Genomic DNA, 15394 nt, shown 5'->3' on the forward strand with positions numbered 1-15394 from the left:
TGAGAATATCACTAACTCTCCAGGTGGGGAAATTTAATATTTCTGTATCTTTCCCAGTCCCTTCTGGGCTTTGCAAAAACATTTTTATTCTCTGCCCAAATTACTTTGGGATGTATCGGGGTTACACACTATCTTGTACAAACCAACCAGATCTCATTCCCTATTCAAAGTTCCATGTAATTATGGTGTTTAAATAAACTGTACAAGTTAAATTATTTAGTGTGTTACAGAAAATATAAATTTTGCACCAAATAAACATCTCTTCCTTTTGTCTAACACAGCCATTGAAGTTTTAAAGCACAATTTTCTCCTTTACTCTTTAGTCTGATTTGCCTTAGTCCTGAACAGATCCACTTCATTCATATCACTAATTGAAGTCTTAAATATTTTTCAGCTTTTTAAACAGTTGCTACATGGGGTAATACTAACTTTCATAGCTGCCAAACTCTGTCTCTGAGTCTCAGGTATCACACAGATACTCAAAGTTCCAGGGATTCATCAGGTTGTACACAAAGAGCTCAGTATCTCAGAATTTAGAGGTAACCATTTCAACTCAGGAATAGATGTGATTGCTGTGAGAGCTTACAACCTAGGGACCTTTACAATAAACCTTATCCTGATAACCTGTGCTCTAAGATTCAATTCTCAGAATTTGCACATTATGGTTAGTCCATATTAGTGAGGTATTATAATGTTTGTCTTTTCATTTCTGGCTTATTTCACTTGATATTCTCTCCTCAGGTTCCATTCACCTAGTTGCATGCCTCACAACCTTATTCCTTCTTGCATCTGCTCAATATTCTATTGTATGCATACACCACAGTTCACCATTCTGTTCATTAGCTGATGCACATTTGGCCACCTCCATCCTTTGCAAATTGTGAATCCTGCCACCATAAACACCTTTGTGCAAATGTCAGTTCATATCCCTGCTCTCAGCTCTTCCAAGTATATACCCAATAATGAAGTTGCAGGACCTTATGGCAACCAGATACTTAGCTTCTTTTGGAACCACCACACTGCCCTTCAGATAGGCTGCACCATTCTGCTACCCCATCAATAGTGAATAGGTGCATCCCCCTCTCCACATTTTCTCCAGCACTTGTAGAGGTATTTCATATACCATATAATCACCCATGGTGTTTGTTGTGCATTCATCACCACAATCAGCCCTTGAACATATTTATTATTCCAAACATATTAAAATAAGAATAAAAGAAAAAATAAAAATACAATAGAGGACAATATAATAAAAATGTCAGTCAACAACACCGCCATGAAGAATCTCGTACCCCTCCTTTACATGCCCCTCTTATAGACATTTAGCTTTGGTATATTGCCTTTGTTATGATTAATGGTAGCATATTTATTACAATATTACTGTTAACTGTAGACCCTAGTTTGCATTGATTATATTTTTCCCCAATACCGTCCTATTCGACACCTTGCAAAGTTGACGTTCATTTGTTCTTCCACATGTAAAAACATTTTTATATTTGTATGTTTAATCACCATCATTGACCACTCTAGGTTTCACTAAGTTATGCAGTCTCAGTCTTTATCTTCTGTCTTTCCTTCTGGTATTATACATGCCCCTAGCCTTCCTCTTTCTACTTTACTCACAGTTCTCTTTGTTCAGTGAACTTACAGTATTGTATTATCATAGCACAGTATTGTGCTATCCATTTTCTGGTTCTAAACAATCAACCCATTGAACATTCTATCTTCCTTTGGCATCAAAAGCCTTCTCTACCCTCTTCCTATCTCCTGATAATCTGTGTTCTCAGATTCAACTCTCAAAGTTTGCTTATTAATGTTAGTTCATATTAGTGAGACCATATAGTATTTGTCTTTTTTGTTTCTGGCTAATGTCACTCAACATAGCATCCTCAACATTCATCCACATTGTTATGTACTCTGTTACTTTATTCTGTCTTACAGCTTCTTAATATTCCATCATATGTATATACCACAGTTTGTTTATCCACTCTTCCATTGATGGACAATTGGGCTATTTCCTTCTCTTGGCAATTGTGAGTAATGTTGCTATAAACTTCTTGTAGTTTTCTGTGTATAGGTCTTTTGTGGCCTTGGTTAACCAGAAGGAAAGACAGAAGATAAAGGCTGAGTTTACAGATGTCCATTAGTGTCTTAGCTTTCAATTCCTCTGAGTAATGGAATTGCTGGATCATATGGCAATTCTGTATGTAACTTCCTGAGGAAACACCACACTGCCTTCCAGAGTGGCTGCTCCAGTTCTCCACATCCAGCATTTGTAATTTTCTTTTTTTATGTTAATGGGCATTCTAGTAGGTGTGAGACATCTCATTGTGGTTTTGATTTGCGCTTCCCTAATAGCCAGTGAAGTTGAGCATCTTTTCATATGTCTTTGAGCCATTTGTATTTCTTCTTTAGAAAAGTGTCTGTCCATGTCTTTTGCCCATTTTTAATTGGGTTGTTTGTCTTTTTGTTGTTGGGTTGTAGGATCTCTTTATATATTCTGGATATTAAACCCTTATCTGATGTGTGGTTCCTAAATATTGTATCCCATTGCATGGGCTGCCTTTTTACTTTTGTGACAAAGTCCTTTTATGTACAAATGTGTTTAATTTTGAGGAGATTCCATTTATCTGTTTCTTCGTTCATCGCACATGCTTTGGGTATAAGGTCTAGGAAACAACCTCCTATCACAAGATCTTTAAGAATTTCCCTACATTTTATTCCAAAAGTTTTGTGTTCTTAGCTCTAATGTTTTGTCTTTAATCCATTTTGAGTTAATTTTTGTATAAAGCGTGATAGGACCTCTTCATTCTTTTGGATATAGATACTCAGTTCTCCAAGCACCATTTATTGAAGAGGCTGCTCTGACCCAGTTCCATTTGCTTGACCACCTTATCAAAGATCAATTGTCTGTAGATGAGTGAGTCTATTTCTGAACACTCAATTTGATTCCATTGGTCAGTATATCAATCTTTATGCCAGTACTGTACTGTTTTGTCCACTGTAAATTTGTAATGTGCTTTAAAGTCAGGTAGTGTGAGAGTTCCCACTTCATTTTTCTTTCACAAGAGATATTTTTGGCTATTTGGGGACCCTACCCTTCCAAATAAATTTGCTTATTGGTTTTTCTATTTCTGCAAAGTAAGTTTTTGGGATTTTAATTGGTATTGCATTGAATCAATAAATCAATTTAGGTAGAATTGACATCTTAACTATATTTAGTCTTCCAACCCATGAGCATGGTATGTTCTTCCTATTTTTTAGGTCCTGTGGTTTCTTTTAACCATTTCTTGTAGTTTTCTGTGTATAGGTCTTTTGTGGCCTTGGTTAAGTTTATTCCTAAAAACTTGATTCTTTTGTTTGCTATTATAAATGGGATTATTTTTATTGATTTCCTCCTCATGTTGTTCATTACTGGTGTATAGGAACACTACTGATTTTTGCATGTTGATCTTGTACCTACTACTTTGCTACATTTATTTATTTATTAGGTCTGTTAGCTTTGCTGTAGATTTTTCTGGATTTTCTACATATAGGATCATGTCATCTGCAAACCGAGCAATTCTTTCTCCTTTCTTTCCAATTTGGATGACTTTTGTTTCTTCTCTTGCCTAATTGCTCTAGCTAGAACTTCCAATACAATGGTGAATAGCAATGTTGACAGTGGGTATCCTTGTCTTATTCTTGATCTTAGATGGAAAACTTTCAGTCTTTCTCCATTGAGTATGATATTGCTGTGGGTTTTTCATATATTGCCATTATCATATTGAGAAAGGCTCCTTCTATTTCTAACCTTTTGAGTGTTTTCTTCAAGAAAGGATGTTAAATTTTGTCAAATGCCTTTTCTGCATTGCTCATCATGATCATGTGGTTTTTCCATTTTGATTTATTGATGTGGTGTTTTACACTAATTGATTTTCTTGCATACTCAGAATAAATGACACTTTGTCATCTCTACATTCATTAAAGAGATTGGTCTATGATTTTCTATTTTGTAGTATCTTTGTCTGACTTGGTATTAGGATGCTGTTGACTTCATAGAATGAGTTAGGTATCATTCCCTCCTCTTCAATTTTTTTTTGAAGAGTTTGAGCAGGATTGGTAGTAATTCTTTCTTGAATGCTTGGTAGAATTCACATGTGAAGCCATATATCTTGTCCTAGATTTCTCTTTTTTGGGAGATTTTTGATGACTGAATCAATATCTTTAATTGTGATTGGTTTATTGAGGTTGTCTGTTTCTTCTTGGGTCAGTGTTTGTTGTTCATTCTTTTCTAGGAACTTAGACATTTTGTCTGAGTTGTCCAGTTTATTAGCATAAAGTTGCTCATAGCATCCTCTTTATTAGCATAAAGTTGCTCATAGCATCCTCTCCTTATCTTCTTTATTTCTATGGGGTCAGTAGTTATGTATGTCCCCTTTCCCATTTCTGATTTTATTTATTTGCATCCATTCTCTCTCTCTCTCTCTCTCTCTCTCTCTCTCTCTCTCTCTTTTTTAATGTTATTCTAGCTAAGGGTCTTCCATTTTTATTGATTTTCTCAAAGAACCAAACTTCTAGTTTTGTTGATTCTCTCTATTGTTTTTATGTTCTCAATTTCATTTATTTCTGCTCTAATCTCTGTTACTTCTTTCCTTCTTTTTGCTTTGTTGTTCTTCCTCTAGTTCCTCCAGGTGAACAGTTAATTCCTTGATTTTTGCTCTTTCTTCTCTTTTAATATAGGCATTTGGGGCAATAAATTTCCCTCTCATTACCACCTTTGCTCCATCACATAAGTTTTATATCTTACATTTTTATTTTCATTTGCCTCAAGATATTTACTAATTTCTCTTGTAATTTCTTCCTTTACCCAGTTTTTTTTTTTGAAACTAAATACATTTTAATAGAAAACAAAAATACAAAATAACTCTTTTCAGAAAACAGAAATATTTAATCCTTTTTTCCACAAATTAGAACTTGCTTTATTCTCAAAGCACAGTTTTATATGTGCACATATGTACTTAGGATTTTTTTCACAAAGTGTTCATTTAAACTGGTATTGCAGTGCAGGAGGTGGGAGCAGATAATCTCAGGAGAAAAAAGAAGTTTGAAGAAGCTATACCTCTGAATAAATGGTCATTTGGAAACTCAAGATTTTCTAAGTCTACCTTGTGACTTATAATTTCAAATTATTTTCATTTCTTTACCACAATCTTTCTTTTCAGGGGAGAGAATTATTGACAGAAGTGCAGCCATAAAAAGAATCTTTCTTTCCCACCATCACTGTAAGAGCCCAAAATTTCCTCAAGCAAATTCACCCACCCACTTCTAGAATCATGTCAGCCAGAGTGATCAGTCTGTTACCCAGAAATTTTCCCTCTCTCCCAATACACTGTGCTACCAAATTCTCTAAATTCCCTGAACCTCAAAATTCCAGGTATCCCAGCCAGTGCCAGGAATCAAACCTGAAAGTTAAAAGCAGAGAAAGTACCCTCTGCCAGTGCTAGATTTCTTCCTCAATAATAATAATTATTATAATTATAATAAAAATTATATAAAAAAATTCTGGTTCTTTGTAATTACAGAAAAGGGAAGACTTTTTTTTTTCTTTGGCCAGGATTATTCCCCTCCCCTTTCCTAGTTCCCACCCCAGCATTCCTAAACAAGTAAGGATTTCCTTTCAACCAAAGTGATTGATAATACTTAGCACTTATAGCACTGCTTATCTTCAAAGTGCTTTGCAATCATCCTCTAATCAAAACCAGCACCCCTGTGAGGTAAGTATTATTATCTCAGCTTTACCAATGGGAGAAATGAGACAGAGACATTAAGGTACTTGCACAAGGTGACAGTGGGATCTTTGTAAGAACTTGCAATCTGACCTCTGAAGCATCTTAATTCTTGATCTCATGTGACTCATCACCACCTTTCTCCCCCCACTTCAGTCCTTGGATATTTGAGGGGGGCTGAAGGAAGGTGTGGGATACTAAGGATGTCTGCCAACAGGAGAAAGGAAGAAAAAGTGGGGAAGTGTTTTTCAGTGAGTTAGTGATTTATTCTCAGTTTGTTCTAAGACTTGCAATCCTGAGGCCTTCTGCCACTGCCCCAATCCTTTAAAACCAAAATAAAAAATTAATGCTCCTGATTTTCTTGTGTAATTCCAGTGACTAGAAGAAGGTTACAGGCCATAAACTGAACACTCAGTACATTACTCGTTTGCCTGGTGTACACACCCACAAGTTCGCTGGAGAAGCCATCGGCCGGAGCACTGCAGTAAGTATTCCTAATATCCCAAAGGAATGAAGTTATCGATGGAGACAGAGGCAATCAAGCTACTGTCCAGATTGAAAGTAAGCCTGGTGATATTGTCTGTGTGAATTCTTAATTCTTTTTAAAGGGTGCCGGATGCCAAGTCCCACAGCTTCAACCTCTGGTCCTCGCCAGCAGATGCCAAGTACTTACCGTTGGGAGAAAATGCAAAAGAAATCACAGGGCCTCAGTGGCCTGTGAAGAGCCTCATGGAATTTCCCTGCTGGGTGTTCCACAGCTGGACAGTCTTGTCTGTAGAGCCTGTAGCTAAGTAGTTTGAATTAGGGTGGAATTTGACACAGTCCACATCTGCCAGGTGTTCTGCATATATTCTCTGTGGGTAAGTCCGGTCAAATAACCAAAGCCTTGCAGTGCGGTCATGGGAACCACTGGCAAAGTATAGGCTATACGGGCTGATGTCCAGGTCCCACACAGGACAGGCATGTCCTTGGTACAACACAGTGTTGGTGAAACTTCCCAGGTCCCAATACTGGATGGACATGTCTTCAGAATAAGACAGCAATCCTGAGCTATCTGATAGGAACCTTGTGCTGTACACAGGCCTGCAATGTCCTTGCAGTATCTTCATCTCTGTGCCTGCGTTATCCTCCTCATCATCCTCTTTCTCCAGAATATCACAAGCCAAGTAGATACAGGACACATCTACTTGATGGGGTTCTGATTTTAACTTCTTGGATCGTAAACTCCAAAGTTTCATACAGGAGTTGTCAAACCCAGCAGCAAGCAGCTTACTATCTGGGGAAATTTCTGCAGTGTTCAACAGCTGCTCTGTGTTATAGAAGGCATAGAAACAGATGGTAGTAAGTGAAGGAGGCCCATCCTTGACTTGCCTAATGCTCTCCTGAAAGACCTCCAGTACAGCCTCATTCTGCAGAATAGGGGTGGGCATGTCAGTGGGCTCTAAGCCGCTGCATTCACTATGTGAGGAACTGCCACTGGCATAAACTTGGTAGTCTGTTCTCTAGGCAGACTGCACATCCAGATGAATATGTAAGATGAGGACTTTGCACAGGGCAGTATTGTTACTTTGGAGGTAGCAGATAAGGTAGCTGTTATCTGTCTTCCTGGAGAAGGACCACATAACTGTTATCTAAGAATGCTCGAAGCTTAAAGTTAGACAGAATGTCCTGGGTGGTTTGAGTAGTCTGTAGCTGCTCAATGACATCCTTCTGGCTAGCGTTCTGCAAAAACATTCTATGGAAGAGGCTATAAAAACTTTCTACTGTGCTCTTCGGACTGCTCACTGAGAAAATTCTGCAGGCATCCAAACTGTACTTCATATTGCTGGGACTCAGCTTGGCAAGGAGCTGCAGACACTATGTTGGCACAACCAGATTCTGATTGGACTGTGAGATTAGCTGCCATCTCTTCAGCAGTCTATGACAGTCGCAATCCTTGTTTTAGGGGACCTTCTGAATCTACATATTGATGGCGTTTGAGGTAGCAGGACACTGCCATCTGAATCTGCTCTGTGCATACTCGTTTCATGACTGAACATCTCAGGCAGCTCCGGCTCCTCCCGCTGCCACCACCTCCAGGATCTGGTTGCTTCTGCCTCTGTCATCTCTGCCACTGGCTCTTCTTCCAACTGCCAGCTCAGCTAGGGCCCCTAGTCCCCCACTGCCTGTTGCTACCACGGTAGCTCTGGGCAACCGCTCTATGACTGACTGACACAAAGCTGGCCAGTGGGGCTGGGCTGCTCAGGCCCTTCAATGTGCAACCCTATCCACTGATTTTTAAAGAAAGTGTTTAGCGTCCATATATTTGTGAATTTTCCAACCTTCTGTATTGGTTTTAAACTTCATTCCATTAAGATCTGAGAAAGTGCTTTGGATAATATCAATATTTTACAATTCGTTGAGACTTGCTTTGTGACCCAACATGTGCTCTCTCCTAGAGAATGATCCATGAGCACTTGAGAAAAATATGTATCCTGGTATTGTGGGGTATAGTATTCTATAAATGTCTGTCAAGTCTTATTCATTTATTGTTCTATTTAGCATCTCTATTTACTTCTTGATCCTCTCTCTAGATGGTGTTTCCATTGATGAAAGTGGTGTATTGAAGTCTCCAACTATTAATGTAGAGATATCTACTTCTCCTTTTAGTGTTGTCAGTTTTTGCCTCATTGTTTTGGAGCTCTCTTGTTTGTTGCATAAATATTTATGATTATTATGTTTTCTTGATGAATTGTCCCTTTTATTAATATATAGTGCCCTTCTTTGTCTCTTTTAATTGTTTTACATTTGAAGTCTAATTTGGCTGATATTAATATAGCTACCCCTGCTGTTTTTTTTTGTATGCAATATCTTTTTCCAACCCGTTTCATGTTTGCATGAAATATCTTTTTCCAACCTTTCACTTTCAATCTATTTTTGTCCTTGTGTCTAAAGTGAGTTTCTTATAGACAGCATATAGATGGGTCCTGTTTTGTAATCCATTATGCCAGTCTATGTCTTTTTATTGGGGAAGTTTAATCCATTAACATTTAGTGTTATTACTGTAAGGGCAGCACTTTCTTCTGCCATTTTGTCTTTTGGATTTTATGTGTCATATCCTATTTTTTTCTCTCTCTCCTTTTACCCTTCCTGATAGTCTTCATTTCTGCACTCTTCTTCAAACATCTCTGTATCTTTTCCAATCAGCCTGTAGCACTCCTTTTAATATTTCTTGTAGAGCAGGTCTCTTATTCACAAACTCCCTCAGAGAGTCTGTCTAAAAATATTTTAAACTTTCCTTCATTTCAAAAGACAGTTTTGCTAGATACAGAACTTTTTGTTGGCACTATTTCTCTTTCAGTATCTTCAATATGTCATACCACTGCCTTCTCATTTGGATGGTTTCTGTGGAGAAATCTGTACATAGTCTTACTGAGCTTCCTTTGTATATGATGGATTGCTTCTCTCTTGCTGTTTTAAGAATTCTCTCTTTGTCTTTGACATTGGACAATCTGATCAGTAAGTGTCTTGGCGTATGTTTATTCAGATCTATTCTCTTTGGGGTACACTGTGTTTCTTGAATCTGTAATTTTATGTCTTTCATATGAGTTGGGAAATTTTCAGTGATTATTTCTTCTATTATTCTTTCTGCCCCTTTTCCTTTGTCTCCTCCTTCTGGTACACTCATAACACATATATTTATGCACGTCATCTTTCATTCAGTTCCTTAAGACCCTGCTTGTATTTTTCCATTCTTTTCCCTATTTGCTCTTTTGTGTGTATAATTTCAGATGTCCTGTCTTCAGGTTCACTGATCCTCTCTCCTGCCTCTTTAAATCTACTCTGTATGTCTCCATTGTGTTTTTCATCTCATCTTTTATGTCTTTCTTCCTATAAGTTCTGCCATTTGATTTTTCAAGCTTATGAATTCTTCCTTATGGTCATCCAGCGTCTTCTTTATATCGTTCGTCACTTTTGCTGCATTTTCCTTCAGCTCATTGATTTGATTTAGATTTGTTTCAACATCTTTAATTAGTTGTTTCAACTCCTATATCTCAGTGGAAGTGTTAGTTTGCTCCTGTGGCTTGTCCATATTTTCATGTTCCCTGGTGTGGCTCATTATATTTAGCTGTATACACATCTGATTTTCTTGATTAGTTATTCTGGAGCTCATTTTCACTCTTTTACCTAGGGTTTTCTTGTTGTTGGCTTTGTTGTCTATCTTTTCTTTGGTGTTCAGTTAAAATTATTCTAGACCTCTAACATAGCTTCCTTTTAGTTGATCAGAATTTTTCAGCTCTTGTTTTTTCTGTTCCTCTATGTAACCTTTCTGTGAGGGTGTCTCCCCAGATATGATTGACCCCAATCATATTTTCTTAGTAAAGACAAGCCCATGTCTCAGGAGGAGGGTGCGATCTGTGTCAAGTTTCCCTGAGAATGAGACTCCAAAGTAGTCAGACCCTCCTGTGAAACCTCTAGACTCTGTGCTTTTCTTATCCTGTCCAGCAGGTGGTGCTTGTCAGCCCACAGCTCTCCACTGGTGCCTAGAGATGTAGTGCCTGTCCCTGCCAGGGGCATGGCTGACTCCAGCTGTTTTCTGTTTTCCAGCCCCACCCTCCCTTTTCTTAGGGAAGTTATGTCCTTTAGGGAATTATCTCCCCCACTAGACTCATTGCTTTGTCTTTCAAACCTATCTTAGCTCCATCCTTGCCTGGGTCCAGCTGCCACTTGAAAATATCTGAGGCATCCTCTACTGAGCTACTTAGAAGTTTTTTAAAAAAGAAAAAAAAATAAGAAATCCCTTTTCAGAGCCTTTCCCCAGCCCCCATGTTTTGCCAGTCAAGAGCCGGAACTAGTAGCTGGCTATTTGCATCCCACTTCATGGGGTTCAGCCTCTTTCCAGCACTCTGAGCACTGCTGACTCCAAAAGCCTCCTTCTTTATTCTTTTTTATTTTATTTCATTTTATTTTTTCCTCTTCCTGTCTGCCAGAATTAAAGCCACGGTTTTAGCTTTGCCTAACTAGTTTCCCTTGCTCCCAGTATAGACTATTTAAAGATATGACCTTTAGTGAATTATCTCTTTCCCCTGACTAGTTGCTCTCAGATAACTTTAATTCCACCCTTGCCCAGTGCAGTGCTGAAACCTGAGGTTCTGGTAACTGTAATGAGATACTGAAAAGATAAAAAAAAAATAAAGAATTGGAGAGAAAGAAATGAAAAGAAAAAAAAGAAAAACCCTTTTCAGAGCTGGACCCCAGCTCCCTGGGTTTGCCAGTCAAGAGCCAGAGTTGGTGCCTGTTTCTGTGTGCCCCTTTTCCTTAGGGCCTAGTTGTTTTTCAGTATGCTGAGCTCCTCCAACTCCAAAAGTCTCTTTTTTTTTTTTGTTGTGTTATCCCTACCTCCTCTCTGCTGGACTGGAACCTCCTGTTTCCTTTCATGTTTGCTTTTGATTTATCTGTGCTTGGAGCTTATATTCAGCAGTTCAAATTTGTTCATTAATTCTGCAGTTGGAGCCTGGTTGACACCCCCTCCTTGCTCCCAGCAGACACTGTTTCTTTTTCCCTTGGGTAACTAACTCCAAGACAGTCTGCCATGCCTATGGTTGATGGTGCACCAGCCCTCTAGCCAGGGAAACTTACAAGTTATTTGCTGCAGTCTCAGCCATTTCACCCATTCCAGACTGGTGTACAGTGTGTGTCCAGACACAGAAGTCCCCCAAACAGTTGTTCCAGATAGTTCCTGGCTATTTTCCAGCTGCCCTAAAGGAGTAACTAAATTCCATACCTTACTACTAATATCTTGCCCTGCCTCTTGGTCAGTTGATTTTTGGCAGGGCTCCCAAGTCCACACAACTGGGACAGAACAGTCTCTTCAATAAATGGTGTTGGGAGAACTGGATATCCATATCCAAAAGAATGAAAGAAGATCCCTATCTCACTCTCTGTATGAAAAGTAACTCAAAATGGATCAAATATCTAAATACGAGACAGAACCATAAGACTCTGAGAAGAAAATTTAGGGAAACATTTTCAAGATCCAGTGATACATGGTAGTTTCTTAGACCTTACACCCAAAGCACGAGTAATGAAAGAAAAGATAGATTCATGGGCCCTCCTTAAAATTGGAATACTTTTGTGCTTTAAAGGATTTTGTCAAAAAGGTGAAAAAAGCAGTCAGATCAATGGGTGAAAATATTTGGAAACTACATATCTGATTAGTGTGTGCTATCCAGAGTAACTAAAGAATTCCTGAAACTCTACAATAAAAAGACAACCTAATTGAAAAATGAGCAGAATGTATGAATAGACAGTTTTCCAAGGGAAATACAAATGGCTAAGAAGCACATGAAAAGATGTTTATCTACACTTGCTTTTAGGGCAATGCAAACCAAAACCACAGTGAGCTATCATTTCATACCTATTAGAATGACCACTGGTAAACAAACAGGAAACAACAGGTGTTGAAGAGGATGTGGAGAAATAGGCTAGGAATACTTATTCACTGCTGCTTGGAATGTAAAATGGTATAGCTGCTGTGGAAGACGGTTTGGCATATCCTCAGAAAGCTAAGTATAGAGTTGCCCTATGATCTGGCAATCTGACTTCTCAGTGTATACCCAGAGGAATTGAAAGCAGGACCACTAACAGACATTTGCATGCAGACGTTCATAGCGGCATTATTCACAATTGCCAAAAGAGCAAAACAATTCAAGTGTTCATCAGCTGATGAATGGATAAACAAAATGTGGTATATACATATGGTGGAATTTTATTTAGCAGTAAAAAGGAATGAAATCCTGAAGTATGCGACAGCATGGATGAATCTTGAGGACATTATACTGAGTGAAATAAGCCAGGTACAAAAGGAAAAATATCACATGATCTCACTAAAATGAACTAATGATACTTTGTAAATGCATGGACATGGAATCCAGAATATAGATTATCAGGAGATAGAATGAGGCTAGTGAATGGGGAGTGGTTGCTTATGATATACAGAATTTTTAACTAGGTTGCAATTAAATGAGTGGAAATGTGTAGAAGTAATGGTAGCATATTTTTGTGAGTGTAATTAACAGTACTGAACTGTGTGTGTGAGTGTGGTTGACAGAGGAAGTTTAGAGTCATATATGTCAACAGAAGGAAAGCCTGAGGTTAAAATTTGGGAATGTATAACTCAGTAAATGTTGTGGTGGATGATGACTGTAATTAACAGTACAAGTATAAAAAATTTCCTCCATGAACTAGAACTAATGTGTGTAACTATTACAAATAATAGAGTGGTATATGGGGAAAAATGCCCCTATTGCAAACTATGGACTATAATTGACATTAATATCTTAATATTCTTTCATCAACAGTAACAAATATCCCACACCAATGCTAGAGGTCAGTAATAGTGAGAGAAAAAGGATATAGATGTTTGGGGTGTTTTTTTTTTTTTTTTTTTTTTTGTTTTTTTTTTGCTTCCTGAGTAGTGAAAGTGTTCTAAAATTGATTCTGGTAATAAATGCACAACTATGTGATAATGCTATGAGTCATTAATTGTATACTTTGTATGGTATGTGACATATCTCAATAAAATTGCATTAAAAAACTGAATATGTCTGCTCTGTGAAAGATATTGTTAATAGAATGAAAAGACAAGCCAGAGTCCAAATACATACATGCAAACATGTACCTGATAAAGGATTTTTATCAAAAATATGCAAAGAACTCTTAAAACTCAATAAGAAAACAATCAAATTAAAAACTGTGTAAAAGATCTGATGAGACACCTCACGAAAGAAGATATACAGATGGCGAATAAGCATATGAAAACATGCTCAATTATATGTCATTAGTGAATTGCAAGTTAAGGCAACAATTATATGGTGGATTGAATTGTGCACCCCAGTTTGAACAAGTTCTTGGTCTTGGTGTGAATTCTGGTGAGTGTGGAGAAATTATAAATAAGATCACTTTGCAATGTTACTTTAGTTAATGTGTGGCCCAAATGAATCAGGTGGGGCTTAAATCTGGATTAAAGTGGAGTTCTTTATAACCAGAGTGAAAGTAGATGGAGAAAGAAGCCATGGGGTGCAGCCATAAGCAGCAAGTCAGTGTGACTGGAAGAGAAAGTAGCTGCTATGTGCATTGCCATGTGACAGAAAAGCCAAGGACCAAGATTCACCAGCAGCTGGCCTTAGAATGCCACAGTCTTCAGGGAAAAAACATCATCTTGCTATTGTTTCAATTTTGGATTTCTCCTAGCTTCAAAACTGTGAGCTAATAAATTCCCATTGTTTAAGCCAACCCGTTATATGGTATTTGTTTTAGCCGCTGGGAAACTAAAACAAATGACACTACACTCCTATTAGAATGGCTAAACTCCAAAACACACCAATTGCTAACAAGGATATGGAGCAACAGAAACTTCTTCACTGATGGTGAAGATTCAGAATGGTACAGCAACTTTGGAAGAAAACTTCTGATGAATTTTCTGATGAGTTTGAGGATTACTGTTTTAGGTCCTGACCAGGATATGAAAATTAGCCAATTTCTTCAAAAAGTAGCAAGGATTTATCTGGATTTTCACATTTTTTCTCTCTGGTATCATGATGTCCTAGTTTCCTGCATATGGCAGAAGCAGATCCTTCCAAATGGAGGAAGTGTTTAATTTTTCCGTAAGTCCAGATAAGCCACTTGAGCTCATATATTCTTCTCTTCCAAATTATTACTAGAATGACTACCTTTTATTAAAGCTGAAGTTGCCTACAGTAAGGGGAACACTTAGAAGACCACTGAGACAGCATGTCGAGACACTCCTATGAACTTTCTTTCTGCAGCAAATATCCTTCTCTAGCTATAAGCATCCTTAGCATATGAATTTCTTGTTTTTAGAACTTACTGCGTTTGTAATTGTTCATTTAACATGTCTTCATTGCTAGACTGGAAGCTCTGGGAAGGCAAGGAGTATTTGTCTAATTTGCTATCCATATGGCATAGACTATACCTCGTACATTGTAGACAGCCTGCAAATATCCTCTTTCCAGAGAACTTGTAGTGTTACAGTTTTGCCTCTGATGGCACAAGGTAAGACAATGTGAAATAAGTGTAGATGAGAGAAAAGATGAAAGTAGATTTGTGATATACTTAAATCAATAAAGGGGAAAATGATATTCATCTGACTTTCATTTCAGTTTGAAGATGAGAATATACATGTTATTCCTTAAAATAGGTGTTCGGTCTTAGATTTTAGAAAAAAGCTGTATCTCTTTATCAGTGTACTTTGTTTTTTGTACAATGGTAACTTTAAAGCTGAAATTTTATCTTGCATTGAATTTTTTTTAAGATGGCAAGGTATCTTCATTTTAAAACTGATTAAAAGTATGATAACTTTTCTGAATCTGGAATGAAATGGATAATGGACTTCTCTTGTGAGAGAATAGGCAGTATGACTTCTCTCTGTGTTTTCCTGCAGTTTTATTTTCAGGCATTTAGGTCATGAATTAACCACAAGGCATTTCAGAAAATTGTTTTGATACTGGTGTGAGAAAGTATTCTTTGTGAATTTATATAGAAGTAATCCAGTGTAATCTGATATTGATAGACATGAAAACAAAGCAAAAGCCTTTTACATAATCTTAAGAAATATATTTCTTGTA

General features: G+C 37.6%; 1 protein-coding gene and 1 pseudogene across 1 annotated transcript in view; one reads left to right on the plus strand and one right to left on the minus strand.

The window, feature by feature from the left end:
- LRRIQ3 (leucine rich repeats and IQ motif containing 3) overlaps window positions 1–15394 on the plus strand; it is a 235148-nt gene that overhangs the window by 48317 nt on the left and 171437 nt on the right. Inside the window, exon 4 of the mRNA XM_037826915.1 lies at window positions 6144–6252. The gene's annotated coding sequence lies outside the window, so the exon portion shown is untranslated. The remainder of the gene's footprint in view (window positions 1–6143; window positions 6253–15394) is intronic.
- LOC119527167 lies at window positions 6112–7797 on the minus strand (annotated as a pseudogene).

This window comes from Choloepus didactylus, chromosome 2 (assembly GCF_015220235.1).
Source record: "Choloepus didactylus isolate mChoDid1 chromosome 2, mChoDid1.pri, whole genome shotgun sequence".
Lineage (NCBI taxonomy): Eukaryota > Metazoa > Chordata > Mammalia > Pilosa > Megalonychidae > Choloepus > Choloepus didactylus.